Source organism: Ornithorhynchus anatinus, chromosome 13 (genome assembly GCF_004115215.2).
Source record: "Ornithorhynchus anatinus isolate Pmale09 chromosome 13, mOrnAna1.pri.v4, whole genome shotgun sequence".
NCBI lineage: Eukaryota > Metazoa > Chordata > Mammalia > Monotremata > Ornithorhynchidae > Ornithorhynchus > Ornithorhynchus anatinus.
This window is the reverse complement of record NC_041740.1, coordinates 18,478,726-18,488,483: the sequence shown is the minus strand read 5'-3', so window position 1 is coordinate 18,488,483 and position 9,758 is coordinate 18,478,726. Positions and strand designations below refer to the sequence as shown.

The following is a 9,758-nucleotide window of genomic DNA, read 5'->3' as shown; positions in this document are numbered from 1 at the left end:
AAGCCAGGTCTAGATATTAACTATATACTTTCTAAGGTATGTCAAATTTAAAGAAAAATGTAAGCCAGAAAATAAAGTGCATCCTTTAAATAAAATAGCTGTCCTTTAAATAAAATGGAACTTTGCATATCTATAAAACTTATCACCTTTGGCTACTGGGTCAGCAAACCACTTCTGGACTCCTGAAGTTACTATTATTTGTCTTTAGTTTCTATATCAAAGGGAGCTATTCACTGGCAATTGAAAATAATGTGTGACTATCACCACCACAGACTAGACTAAAAGCTTGTTATGGGCTGTCTTCCTTAAATATTTATACTACAATCCCTCCCCAACTCCATCCCCATCCCGGAAGGTATAACTTGTTGGCTAGACATTCTAAATATATTGCTCATTTGGGATCTAATAGAAGTCTTGATAGTTGTTGCTATGTTTTCTTTTCATTTCCTCTTTCTTTTTCATAGTTGGGGTGAACACATTGAACCTATAAGTTCATTTATAAATGAGCAATCAGGTGGGATGCATGGCAGATAGGTAATATATGGGAGTACAGTTTCCGAACTAAGGCATGGAGGTCTCACACTAGCCTTAAGTCCTCCCTGATAGTTACCATAGAGATAGTAGGAACCACAAAGAGCTTCTATCACATTACTGGATGGAAGGGGGTCAATTTGTATGCATGAGCCCTGCTGGGATTGAAAGAATGCAGGGGGTGCAGGGGACAGGAAGGACAATGCCAACCAAAGTGAAGAGGGAATGCAGAGAAAAATGCTGGAGGAAAGGAAAGACTGAAAGCAACCTGAAAGGAGGGAAGAAAGCTAAATGTGGGGGAGAAACAGAGAAGGAGAAATTCACTCGCCCAGAAAACAGCACCTCTTGTCAGATCCTCACAACAAACCCAGTATTTCCAGAAAAACTATTTCACCAGCAGAGAAAAATCCAGAAGGAATAATAGGGGAGTCCTGAATTTTTTGACCTTAGCCAGAAAAACTACAAATAAGATGGGCGAAAGGCTAAAGAGAATGGAAAAGGCGGTCATTTATTTAGGTGTCAAAGTCACTTACAATAACCCGATCTGGTGTTTTATTATATTAGATTCAAACTAAATACCTATAAGACCAGAACTACATGATTTACAGCAAAGTATTCTTTACAAGAACCTAAAAGGTTCAGATTTGCCAGATTTTCATTGCTGAAATCTTTGAACTTCTGTAAAGGAAAGCGTAATAAACCATTTGGAATAAGAAGGCAATCTTTCATGATGTCAAGATCTCAAATTCACCCATTAGCCACAATTTATTGTTTTGACAACTCTTTCATTTACAATTTCCAAACTTGTAAAAATCTTTAACAAAGGAATTTCAGTTCCTGCTTCTAAATTCTGTGACTATCAATGAATCACAAACCATGAACCTGGCGTCTCTAGAAATTTCCATTTGATTAAAAGTAACCTGAAATAGTTCTTCCACAGATCACTTAATCGATCAGTGGTATTTATTCAGTGCTTACTGCGAACAGAGCACTGCACTAAGCTCTTGGGAGAGGATAACAGAGTTGGCAGATGGATTCCCTGCCCACAATGAGCTTACAGCCTAGAGGAGGAGGAATAAAGGAGTAGTCTATTTAAGAGTAGGAAAAACTTAGTATCAATCATGCAGGTGAGTGTTCATCATTTTCCCCTTCTATTCTTATGAAATATTTAGCAAATTAGATTATTTTAAGAGAATCTATTGGATTTGAACTAGGTATCACTAGAGGTGAGTTCCATTTGGTTTCAGGTCTCAAAAGAGAACTTTTGTACAGCTGACTCAGTCAATCAGAATTCCAGGTTGTCTTGGTAACCCTTATGCTTATTACTAAAATAGCCTCGCTTGATTTTAAAAAAGATAAAGCCTACTCTCCTGGCATTAAAATAAATCCTATTGGTAAACATTTAACATTTCAGAAATAGCCACATTGTTCTAGTTTGTTTTCCACCAACTTGAAATCGTTTGGTTCAGAAGAGAGAACTTTTCTAGTCCATCTATCCTATTATTGTAGCCTTTTCTAGATGCCTTCAAAATACATGGCAATATAGAAAATGTTACATTTTTAAGTATTTTGATGGTCACCCCAACCCCACAACACTTTTGGACAAATCCTCATATGCTACTACTTCCCCTAACTGCAATTTAGTTTAATGCCTATCTCCCCCTGTACACTGCATGCTCTTTGTGGGCAGGATCATGTCTATTGATTCTATTAATACAGTACTTTCTGAAGCACTAAGTACAGTGCTCTGCACACAGTAAATCCTCAATAAATACCATTGATTGATTGATGGATCGATAGTTTATTTATGGTACTAGCTCCAGGAACATGGAAGGTGGCAGGAATGAGGGGAAGAAGCAGGAGAGAGGGAGAACGGGGAAATGATGTACAAAATACCTACTACTCTATAAGGACTCTCTCGGAAAGCAGGTCAGAACTACTCTACAGATGAGATTTAAAAAGAAAATAAAACTGTCAAACACCAGAAGAATCAACACCATGTGCAAAACTTAATATACACCAAGCCCTAGGAGTGAAACACTTACACTGAATTAAACTCCATTAACATTTTTTCAAATTCAGTAGTGACAAAAAGAATGCTATTTTGTTAAGTTCAGGATGCATCAAACCTAAAAAAATTTTTAAATGGAAAGGGGCTTATACTTGCCAGTTTATATTTAGCTTATTCAAGTGCAGGCACAATTCAGAAGTCCCAACACAGACCAAAGATCCAAAAAAACATTAAGTAAGATTTACCAGAAGTTATTAGCATTCACTGTTCATTTCAATTATGTGTAACAAAGGTATATGTGTTCCATCTGTCCTTCTTTTAAACTTTTGTTACCTGAAATCTAAGAAAAATATTAGAAATGAAGGAAACAAAAATGTAACCTATGCCATTTCCTTAAACATCCATTTTGTTCCAAAGAATCACTTAAAATATTCAAGATGGCTGACAAATCTTTAATATGAAATGCTTCTGATCTGTCAAAATTTCATGTTCTCCTCCTTTGTAAAGCATGTAAATGCTTATTTCATATTAAAATTACCAGTATAGTCATTAGAAACTGGCAAAAATTCAAATTGTTTACTTTTTTAAGTTTAAAAATTGATCAACTTTTGACTGTTCTATTTTGATAAGTGAGGCTTTGCCTAAGAATGAAATGAAAGACATGAAATAGGACACTTAGGTGATAAACTACTTAATACAGGTAAAGGGGATGCATGTTTTTCAACACTTGCTTCTCTGTGGTTTTCAGTATCAAAAAATGTACATGCTGAAATTATCAATGTAACCATGGTTCAGGAGGTTAAATACAAAATTTGGAATCTGAAATGTGTTGCTCTTGGTAGGAGCTCAGTAAATACCATTACTACCACTACAATGCAGAAACAAAACTGTGATAAACAATATGAAATGTTGATGTGTAAAAAGCCTAGTTCAGACAAATTAAAGTTTGAATCACCAACCTGGGATTTCACTATATCCTCTAGACTGTAAACTTGTTGTGGACAAGGAATGTGACTATTGTTATACTGTACTCTCCCTAGCACTTAGTACAGTGCTCTGCGCAATAAATACAACTGACTCACTATATCAGGCAAATTATTTAGTTGCCTGAATTTTTGTTTTGTTTTAATTCTGAGCATGCCTCTGTACTTAAGATACCTATATTCTGGATAATCTACTCTTCATTATCTAAAAAGCCACTTTATAATCACTGGATAGACAGGACTTTTGTCCTGGGCTCAACATCCTCAAGGTTCCTATAGGCATCCCTACAGCACCTTCTTCAGTTCTTACCACATTTGCACCAGAGAGGCTACAAATCTTTGCAGTGCTTGGGAACAGAGCGCTATTTGGAAGTCTGAAGCATCTGTGTACTCCACGGAGGCTGAAGAAGAATGAGAGAGGGGTCCCTCTGGCCTTCCTCTAGCCTGGCCCTCAACCTGGCCCTGACAAACTAAGGACCAACTACCCCTCCTCTGAACTTCCATTTCTGCCACGCACCTTTTGATTCTTCCGCTCCTCGCTGAAGATGGAACACTGTCTATAAATGGATCCCTTATTGAAGGCATATCCTCTCCAAGAAGTCTTCCCTGACTAAACCTTCCGCTCCTCTTCTCCTACTCCCTTCTGCGCTGCTCTTACTTGCTCCTTCATTCATCTTCCATCCCATTCCCACGGCACTTATGTATATACCTGCAATTTATTTATCTATTTATATTAATGTACGTCTCCCCCACCTCTAGACCATAAGCTCGTTGTGGGCAGGAAATGTTATCTGTTCATTGTTGTACTGTACTTTCCCAAACATTTAGTACAGTGCTCTGCACATAGTAAGCTCTCAGTAAATATGACTGAATTGAAATTGAACTGACTTTTCAATCTAGCAGGGGGATTGCTAGGTTTTCAATCTAACAGGGGGATTGAAGCAAGGGGAATAGGCACTAAATTAAGTTACAGTTAGGAGGAAAGAAAGGGGCCACAAATAGTACAAATATTAAAATAACTACTCTCTTTTGTCTCTTTAGTCTTTGCTCAATTTTAGTTTCACTTGTAAAACTGGAAAGTTCTAGTTTGGATGTTTCCACTGATTACCTAGAACATTCTACATGCTAGTTATGTTCCTCCTGGTGAGACACCTAAATAGACACACACACATTTACATATAATTTGTTTGTAAAAAATGACACTTGTGCAAGTTTTGATTGTTCTCCCAAAGGCTTCACATTAATATTTCATGTTTCCATATGGTATTACACCTAATTTTAATGAAATAAAGATCACTGAGCTCTGTGGAGTACACAGCTTTTCTAAGTGGCATTTGAAAGCCACTCAAGAAAAAATAAACTCCGTATTAAGCACCCCTCCAAAAACAACTTTGAAGCCATCTTTTACTTTTTAAATTAACTTTTGGGTGTGTTTTTTTTAATGAATCCATTATGTAAATCTGAAAAATCTGTAAGGCAGGAGTGGGGTAATGACTTCAATACATTTTTCAATGCATGATGAAAATGGATATGTTCACTTTTCTGCCAGATGTGATTTAGATCTTTGATGTACTGTGTTCACAGTAAGTTTAAGTTCCTCATTAGAAAAGACTATTTTCAGAAAAAGAAAAATGGGTGCATATTTACACAATTCCCTAAACAATCTGGAGAAACTTTGCCGCTTGAGAAGTAAAGAATAATGCACAAAACTGGTTGAGAAAAGCAGAACATAGCCCACCGTTTCATTTTACATCTTCTCCCCAGCCAGAAGAGCCAGCCTGCAGTGTTCGGGAGGTGAGCTGTGACATCAATCAATGGTCTTTACTGAACACTCTCACCTTGTGTGGAGCACTATACTAAGTGCTTGGGAGAGTACAATGTAACAGAATTGGTAGACATGTTCACTGCCTACAATGAGCTTAGAGTCTAGTGGGGCAGATGGACATCAATAAATTATGGGCATGTACATAAATGCTGTGGGACTGAAGGAGCAAATCCAAGTGCAAGGACAACACAGAAGGGAGTGGAAGTAAGCTCGTTGTGGACAGGGCATGTGTCTATTGTCACATTGTAGTCTCCCAAGCGCTTAGTCCAGTGCTCTGCACACAGTAAGCACTCAATAAATACGATTGAATGAAAAGGTAAAGAGGCCTAAATCAGGGAAGGCCTTTTGGAAGAGATGTGCTTTCAATTATCGACAGTATTACTTGATTTAATGAAATTATTTAATCACTCTTTAATTATTTGCTTATTTGGCACTATTGCAAAATTGAACCTACCTTTCCAATTGGCTTCAAGGCCAATTTGAAAAGTGCAGACCATGGACGCCTCCACTGCTGGAAGAAAACAGAAGAAAAGCATCAGGACCCGCTTTTCAAAAAGAGGGCCATCTGTCTCCACCCGCTCCCGGGCCCTTCGCCAGACTCTCACCCTGGCCAGGAGGCTCCCCCTGTTGTGAAGCGGACAGCTGGGGAGTGGCTCAGGGAATCCCCCCCCAAATCATATTAACAATAGTTAATTATGGTATTTGTTGGGCGTAGACTATAAACCCGTCATTGGGTAGGGATTGTCTCTATCTCTTGCTCCAAGCGCTTAGTTGAGTGCTCTGCACATAGTAAGCGCTCAATAAATACTATTGAATGAATGAATGAATGCTAGGCATTATACTAAGCAGTGGGGTGGATACATGTAAATCAAGTTGGACACAGTACCTGTCCCACGTGGGACTCACAGTCTCCATCCCCATTTTCCAGATGAGGGCCCAGAGAAATGAAGTGACCTGCCCAAGGTCACACATCTCAATCCCCCTTTTCCAGATAATGGAATGGAGGCCCAGGGAAGTGAAGTGACTCGCCCAAGGTCACACATCTCAATCCCCCTTTTCCAGATGAGGGAACCGAGGCCCAGAGAAGTGAAGCGACTCGCCCAAGGTCACGCATCTCAATCCCCCTTTTCCAGATGAGGGAACCGAGGCCCAGAAAAGTGAAGTGACTTGCCCAAGGTCACACATCTCAATCCCCCTTTTCCAGATAAGGGAACCGAAGCCCAGAGAAGTGAAGTGACCTGCCCAAGGCCACGCATCTCAATACCCATCTCATGGGTTCGTATCCCGGCTCAGCCACTTGGTAGCTGTGTGACTGTGGGCAAGTCACTTAACTTCTCTGTGCCTCAGTTACCTCATCTGTAAAATGGGGATGAAGACTGTGAGCCTCACGTGGGACAACCTGATTACCCTGTCTCTACCCCAGTGTTTAGACCAGTGCTCTGCATATAGTAAGCGCTTAACAAATACCAACATTTATTTTTTTTTTTACCCCTTTTTCCAGGGGAGGGAACTGAGGCTCGGAGAAGTGACATGCCCAAGGCCACGCATCCCACTCCCCCTTTTCCGGAGGAGGGAACTGAGGCCCGCAGTGACTTGCCCAAGGTCACCCGGCAGACAGGTGGTGGCGGCAGGATTGGAACCCACGGCGGGGCTCGGTGGACCCCGATGGGACACGGACACACACGGATGGACACACGGACACACACACACACAGAACGCTGCTGCCCGCGGCGCGCGAGGACGAACGGTCCTCGCGCCGGTCGGGCAAGGCGCGAGCGCGAGACCGGGCCTCCGCCCGCCGGCACGTGGACACCGCCCCCGGCCACGCGCTCCCATAAAGGGGCGGGGTCGTGACGTCAGCCGGGCGGGGCCTCTATGGGGGCGGGGCTCCGTGTCCCGGAATGCCTCAGCCTCGCTGGGGGTCCAAAGGGGAAATCTTCATCAGCGGGGAAAGGGCCGAGAGTCGGCCAAGTCTGTCATCATCATCATAATAATAATAATAATAATAATAACCTCGCTATTTGTTAAGTCCTTACGATGTGCCAAGCACTGGGTAGACACAAGGGGATCAGGTGGCCCCGCGTGGGGCCCACAGGCTTCATCCCCCATTTTAGAGTTGAGGACCTGAGGCCCAGGGGAAGGGCCCGGAGTTAGGGCGAGGGCAGGCTCGGAGCCCTTCCCTTTGGGCTTGGCCGGGCTGGGCCTCCGCCTCGTAACCGCCGCCCCCGGCAGCCGAGCGGAAAGGGGTGGGGGAAGGGCCGGAAGCGGAGGGGTTTTACCCGACCGTGTTGCCGCCAAATGGGGAGGCTGGGCCGCTCCCCCCCACTCGCGCCCACTCACTCCCGCCCCGCCCATCCAAGCAAACCGAATCGAGATGAGATATATATATATATATATATAAATAAAAATTAGAATTTCCCCAAAACGGAACGTCCCTGGGTGGGCTCGAACCACCAACCTTTCGGTTAACAGCCGAACGCGCTAACCGATTGCGCCACAGAGACCTCCGCCGAGCTACGCCCTCCGTTGGCCTTTCTATGAGTAACCGCTGCAGCCGCCGCCTTCATTTGTCCTCCGAGCTCTGAATTCTCTCTTCCATCAGCGAGGTTCCCGGCTCCAACTCTCCCAGCCCTCCTTGTCTCGCAGACTGAAATAAGCAAACGCACAATACTAGACAATGCAATCCTCTCTCCCTTTCCAACAGTCCCCTCAAAGAAATTCTTCTTTTCACCTTCCCCGACTCGAGAAATGTTCATTTCAAATCGTGCACAACCTAGGACATCCTTCGAGGTGTATCCGTACTCTTCCCCTTCCTGGACAGCCTCCAGAATGTGTCTTTGAAAGCCACGGTCCCAGCCTCAAGGTCACCAGGATTTTATTAAACTTCCACATCATCAAAAGGGGTTTTGTCAAACATCAGCGGGCCTAGAGGAAAAGCGTTGTATTCCATTTGTTGTTTTCAGCACGGGCCCATCTTGCAGAAATTTATCACACTTGGGTCCTTTGTTCCTTGAAATGAGCAGCACTGGGGGAAAAAGAGGGAAAAGCCCTCTAACATTCCTTAATTCCCACGCATTGTGGCAGATCACTAAATCTGCCCACGGTTCTCCGGGAATACCCTATAAATCCACGTTCATGCCATGCCCTTTACAGAAAACACACACCTCACAGGGCATTTATCACCACACTGTGGGGGCAGGAATGGTGGTAATGGAGAGGGAATCTAATTTATGGCTAACTTTAAATATGATGATCAGTATTTTCAAGAAAGTAAACCCAACGTAACTTCTTTAGGCAAATAAAAACCGCCTGCTATTTTTGCTTCATTCCAAGTAGTTGATATCTACTTCAGAATTCCCCACTTCCCCACCCCAAGGGAAGGCTGAATGGGTTGCCTTTTCATCTTTACAGATTAATATTAGAAAATTAACAAATTATTCTGCCCAATTGTTCCACCCATCAAAGGTCACAACTATAATTCCTATTTTACAGTCACTGGTGAATAAAGCAAAATGTGGCTGGGTCATGGTCAAAAAGTTTGACCACGGCAGCTTGGAGCCAATTAGCAGAACTCCTTGGACGAATTCAGACTTTAAAGAGCTGTGAATTCACACCCAGCATCGCCCTCAGCATGCAAAGTACCCAAGTGGTTGAGGCCTAAAAACACTCTTCATATCTACTTCAAACTGCACCACAGTTTGCAAGAAATAAAAGGAGCCAAAACAGATACCGCCCACTGCTTAATGGCTCTCCTGTTCTCAGCCTTGCTGATCCCCAAAAATGGGGGCTGGTAAATAGAAGCCCCGTGGCCTAGTAGAAAGCTTGGAGTTGGGGGTCAGAGGGCCTGAGTCCTAATGTCTGCTCTGCCAATTGCTGCTGTGCGATCTTGGACAAGTTGCTTAACTTCCCTATACCTCAGTTTCCACACCCATAAAATGGGAAGGCAATACCTACTCTCCCCCCTACTTAGACTGTCAGCCCCATGTGGGCCAGGGACTGTATCCAAACTGAGTAACTTGTATCTCTTCCTGCACTTGACACATAGTAAGCACTTAAGAAATGCAATAATAATGATGATGGTGGTGGTGGTGGTGGTGGTGATAAGCGAGAAGGCAGGAGATGTGTGGTCAGTCTCCCTTGTTCCCTGAGTGACCCTAGAAAGCGCAATATTTGGGAGGGGGCTCCAAATAAAGCGCGATATTTGGGGCGGGCTCCAAACAAAGAGCAACATTCTCCAAATAAAGCGCAATATTTGGGGGTGGGGCTCCAAACAAAGCGTGGCATTTTCCAAATAGAGCGCATTATTCTCGAAATAAAGCGCAATATTTGGGGCGCACTCCAAATAAAGCACAATAGTCTCAAAATAAATAGCAATATTTGGGCGGGCTCCAAATAAAGCGCTATATTT

General features: G+C 42.9%; 1 long non-coding RNA gene and 1 other non-coding gene across 2 annotated transcripts in view; both read right to left on the bottom strand.

The window, feature by feature from the left end:
• Positions 1 to 7,780: 7,780 nt before the first annotated feature.
• Positions 7,781 to 7,854, bottom strand: TRNAN-GUU. The gene has a single exon. It is a non-coding gene; the product is annotated as a tRNA-Asn (tRNA).
• Positions 7,781 to 9,758, bottom strand: part of LOC114816250 — a 40,569-nt gene continuing 38,591 nt past the window's right edge. Inside the window, exon 3 of the long non-coding RNA XR_003764013.2 lies at positions 7,781 to 7,997. This is a non-coding gene — a long non-coding RNA (uncharacterized LOC114816250). The remainder of the gene's footprint in view (positions 7,998 to 9,758) is intronic.